Source organism: Euleptes europaea, chromosome 12 (genome assembly GCF_029931775.1).
Source record: "Euleptes europaea isolate rEulEur1 chromosome 12, rEulEur1.hap1, whole genome shotgun sequence".
Classification (NCBI taxonomy): domain Eukaryota; kingdom Metazoa; phylum Chordata; class Lepidosauria; order Squamata; family Sphaerodactylidae; genus Euleptes; species Euleptes europaea.
In genome coordinates this window covers 64878299-64883938 of record NC_079323.1, presented here as the reverse complement: position 1 = coordinate 64883938, position 5640 = coordinate 64878299, and positions in this window count along the sequence as shown.

The window sequence follows — 5640 nt, the reverse complement described above, 5'->3', positions numbered from 1 at the left end:
CGAACTGGGCCCCTCTGTCGGAGAGGACCTTTCTCGGGAACTGGGAACCAACTTCAGCCTCCTATAATGAAGCATAGCAATGACCTGCTTTTGAGAGAAGTGGGGACAGAGATACCTGGGCAAGTCACCCCTTCCCCTGTTCAGCAGCTGAGTGGCAAATAGCTGTCAAGTTCTCCAGCCAACCTGGACAATTCCCACAAAGCCACTCGCTCAGACTGACAGGTGAGAAGCAGGTAAACTTTATTTTAGAAGCAACAGGTACAGCTAAGGCAACGTGCAGGTTCAAAGCTGCTAATGACGAGCCAAACTACAATGCCTACACTTAAAGCATTATTTCATTTTTTTGAAGTGCTGGTGTCATTCAAATATTATGACAAATAGAGGTTGTCCATTGGGTGCAGTGGAACACAGGCAGGATGGTGCTGCTGCACTCGTCTTGTTAGTGGCTTCCTAGAGGCACCTGGTTGGCCACTGTGAACAGACTGCTGGACTTGATGGGCCTTGGTCTGATCCATCAGGGCCTTTCTTATGTTCTTATGTCCATGTCAGGCACTCTGGGAGGGATGACAGCATGGTATAGCCCTCTCTCAGATCTTGGAAGCTAAGCTGGGTCAGCCCTGGTTAGTATTGGATGGGAGACCACCAAGGAATACCAGGGTTGCTATGCGGAGGAAGCCAATGGCAAACCACCTCTGTTAGTTTCTTGCCTTGAAAACCTCATAAGGGGTTGCCATAAATTGGCTGCGACTTGACGCCACGTTACACACACACACACACAACAGGCACTAACGTAGCGTGTTGCCAGGCTCATCTACTTGACTTGTTCCTCCAGTGGAGCACAGAGTGGATTGAGTGCTTCTGGGTTTGCAAAGCCTTTAAAGCTCTAATTTGTTGTGGTGTCTGAATAAAAGTATTGGGCAAATTGGCATTCATCTCCTACCCCACCCCCAGATTCTAAACCAGGATTAAACTGAAGTTTAGAATCCTAGTTTGTAGGAAGAAAATGAGTTTCCGTTCACCCGTGCATCTGAATTTGGATGTCACAGTAACATCAACAGCATTCAACACCCGGGGGGTGGGGTGGGGTGGGGGTGAGGGGAGTATGCATTCCTGCCATTAGCCAGTGAGTGTGCCTAATACAAACTCATGACTTCAGCCCGTGTTACGTTTTAGAGAGGAATCCTATGCAAAGTTCCTCCAGTCTGGGCTACAAAGTATATCCGTAGCCCAAAATGTTGCTACAAGGAGAAGTCAGGTGTAGTGGTGGATCTACTATGAAACAAATGAAGTTTAAGCTTCAGGGCCCCGAATCCCGGAGGGGCCCTGAAGCAACTTTTTTTTAATGACTGGGTTTTTTTCCACAATATTGATGTTTTTTTTTTAAGTGTTTGTTATTAAAATAAGGCTATTTTAGTGATAGAATCGTAAGCCAATGGGTTGAAGTACTTAATATTGACCTTAGAATATGCTCTAATACCCATTTCATATGGCCTCAAAATGTCCCTGTCATTGGTCAAATTTCAACATTTTCTCGGGGGCTTGCAGTGCCCGAAACCCCCAGCTTTAAGGGCTCACTGAGTTTGCCAGAATCTATTCATACCCTACATTTTGGCAGCTAGATCCTCAAATCCTTCGTTGGTGTATGGCTTAATAGTTTTATACCTCAGCCCTTCAGCTAGAGACAATCACAACCATAAAAAGATATCTGAATTCTTAATTCAGGCTGCACTCATCTCACTTATGCATTTTAACACCAAAAATAAGATTTTCACCTCTTTATCCTAATGAGCCCCCTCTGATAACCTACCTCTCTATTAGAGAATGAACCAATACACCTGCCACAGAACAACCCCACTGAAGAAGATAACAGCGGTTACCCAGACCTCATTGCTGGTGGGAAGGGGCTCACTGTATGGCCCATTTTCAAGGACACCACCCCACCACCCTGTTCTCTGCCATTTGGGCCTCGAGGTCCTTGCAAGGGCAGCAAGGCCCTATTGTTGCTGGGTGTTAAGGGCCCCCCATAACTATTCAAGCTTCAGGGTCCCAAAAGTGTAGGTCTGCCACTGGTAGGGTTGCCAGGTCCCTCTTCGCAACTGGCGGGAGGTTTTGGGGGCAGAGCCTAAGGGGGTGGAGTTTGGGGAGGGGAGAGACCAATGCCATAGAGTCCAATTGACAAAGCGGCCATTTTCTCCAGGTGAACTGATCTCTATCAGCTGGAGATCAATTGTAATAGCAGGAGATCTCCGGCTAGTACCTGGAGGTTGGCATCCCTAGCCACTGGTCAGGTGTCATCGCATGCTTTCTGTATACAACCTCCCCCCTCCCATTACAATTACTCAATGAAGAAGCCCAGTGAAAAGGAGGATGGGACAGATTTTTTTTCTGGTCATCTCACAAGCGTTTATAGGTTGAACTGACAGATTAAAAAGTTGTCTGCCCTCTTTCACCTAACTGCTTGTACGTGAAACAACATGGCTAAATTGAGCACAGTGTGTTCTGTTCTCTACTTGCTCTGTAGATAAGTAGAGGACTTCACCCTACAACAATCTTTTCATAATAAGTATACCCTTAGAAATTAGTTCCATGTCTTCACCTTTGTTTTCTGTTGCCCCAGAAGGTCAGACCAGAACCAATGGGTTGAAATTAAATCAAAAGAGTTTCCGGCTAAACATTAGGAAGAACTTTCTAACAGTTAGAGCAGTTCTTCAGTGGAACAGGCTTCCTCAGGAGGTGGTGGGCTCTCCTTCCCTGGAGGTTTTTAAGCAGAGGCTAGATGGCCATCTGTCAGCAATGCTGATTCTGTGACCTTAGGCAGATGATGAGAGGAAGGGCAGGAATGTTTGCATCGGTATTTGGCTCTCAGGGCCCTTTCTTGCATGCCCAGAGTAGTGCCGATCACCACTTTAGGGTCAAGAAGTAATTTTCCTCCAGGCCAGATTGGCCAGAGATCCTGGAAGGTTTTTGTTGTTGTTGTTGTTTTGCCATCTTCTGGGCATGGAGTAGGGGTCACTGGGGGCATGGAGGGCAGGTAATTCTGAATTTCCTGCATTGTGCAGGGGGTTGGACTAGATGACCCTAGTGGTCCCTTCCAACTCTATTATTCTATGATTCTATGATTCCCTTATTGGCTGGCCGGGGAGAGAACATTTGAAAAGATTACATCACCTTTTCCTAATATTTCAAGAAACTGCTAATTCAAGCTGTAGTTAACATAGAAAAGGAAATTTGAAATTGATTGCCAAAATGACCAATTTGACAAACATTTTAAAATCATTCTTTGATATGGGCAACGTTTTATCCTCAAAGCCTGAAGGCATTTTCACAAGCAGTGCTAAGAAACCTTTTGTGGGTTGCAAATCTTGCAAATGTTGTTAATATGGGATATAAGTAGAAAAGAGAAGCGTTCATATCTCATGCATAGTTTGCTTGATATATAGTTCAACATTTAAACAATAGTTTTCAGGAGTACAACGTGTTTTTTTTTAACTTGAAACATTTCTATCCTGCATTTAAGTGCCCCACAAGGCTCCATCTTGACCTCTGTGCTCTTTAACATCTACACAAAACTGCTGGGTGAGGCCCATCTGGAGATTTGGGCTGGGTTGAGTGACACTCAGCTCTATCTCGTGCTTCCAGCCAGTCCTCAGAAGGCCACAGGAACCCTGAACCAGTGCCTAGAGGCAGTTTTTGAATGGATGTGGGATAATATACTGAATATAATATACTGAAGGTTAATCCTGACAAGATGTATGTACTACTGGTGAGCAGAAGGTCTGATTTAAGCTGTTACCTGTTCTGGCCGCCCAATGTTTTAAATTGTTTTTATGTATATTTTAGCTCTTGTTTTAATTATTTTGATGATGCTTTTTGTTGGTTTTTATGGTTTTAAAAGATGTTTTATTATGTATGTTTTTAATTTGTTAGTCGCCTTTGTGGTCTTTAAGAGGGCAGAAAGGTAGAGCAAAATTTTTGTAAAATAAATAAAAATAACAATTTGTGGAAGTGATTAGGGTTGCGCAGAAGTTGAAGCTGTTCCGATTGGAACTGAAAGGGCTTCGTCTAGATCAGCCACTCACTGGAAGGCCAGCACCTCTTTAACATATGGTTGTGCACACTTGTTATACCGAGGCATGGTAGTGTATCTCGATGATATCCTTATCTATTCCAACTCTATGGACAAGCATGTTGCTTTGGTGAGGGAAGTGTTACGCCTCAGAGACAACCAACCAGCTCTATGCTAAAGCATCCAAATGTGAGTTTCACCAAGAACGATTGACATTCTTGGGTTACATTATTTCGCACCAAGGTCTCACCATGGACCCTGCCAAAGTACAGTCAGTAATCGATTGGGATCCGCCCTCAACCCGCAAACAAGTGCAGCAATTCCTAGGCTTTGCCAACTTTTATCGAGGGTTCATTCCCAATTTCGCCCAAGTAGCACTCCCAATCACTGACCTACTTAAGACTAAGGGAAAGGGGACTTCGTCCACGTTACCCACAGCAAGAATCCTATAGACTCCCCAATGCCAAGCCGCTTTCGAAACCCTTAAACAACTGTTCACCTCTGAACCCGTGCTAAAACATCCTGATCCTGAACTCATGTTCATAGTACAAGTGGATGCTTCCGATGTAGCTATGGGAGGTGCTCTCTTACAACAGGGTAAAGATGGTTTATTACACCCCTGCGCTTATTTCTCCAAAAGGTTTGCGCACTCTCAGCTGAACTGGCCCATTTGGGAAAAAGAGGCAGCCGCTGTCTACCATGCCCTCACTACTTGGAAGCAATTCCTTGAGGGTTCCAAGGTTCCCTTTGAAGTTTGGACAGATCACAGAAATCTGGAGGCTCTCACTGGAACCCGAAAACTGTCCGCGAAGCAGCTCCGCTGGGCTGACTTCTTTGCTCAATTCCGTTTTGTGCTCAAGCATGTTCCGGGGAAACAAAATGTGCTGGCAGATGCCCTGTCCCGGCTTCCCCAATACCCTACCAAAGTAGACCGCCCCACTGAATCGCTCTTTTCCCCTGCTCACAGGGGAGTACTCCCTACTCTAGCGGTCCAAACCAGGTCACAAACCCGACTCCAATCCCGCTCTGAGCCAGTCGGAATGAACACTCAAGGGGGGAGGACTTCTACCAGAGACTCAGGTCTGACTCCCTCTCCTGCTCCATCCGCTCCTCCGACGCCCAAGCCCCCGGTCAAGCTGGTTGTTCAACCCCCCTCCTCGCCTCCGGTCTCCCCTCCAGCTCAGCAACCTGACCATGTCCCGCCCACCTCACAAGGTGAAATGGATCTACCTGCCTCTTTCCTAGACTCTCTTCGTTCCCAATACCAAGCAGAACTCTCAGCTCAGACACTTCCCACTTCTCTACTGGAACGGGGTGGTTATTGGTACAAGGACTCCAGATTATATGTACCTAAGGGGTTACGAAAGGGAGTCCTACAACTAGCCCATGGAGCCAAAACCGCAGGGCACTTTGGTTTTTTGAAAACGCTTCACTTATTACGCAGGCAGTTTTGGTGGGCGGGCATGCGTGCCGACGTGGACTCGTTCATCCGCAGTTGCCCGATATGTGCCACCGTTAAACGGGCCCAAGGAAAACCCATGGGACTATTGCAACCGTTAGAAATCCCCTCCAAG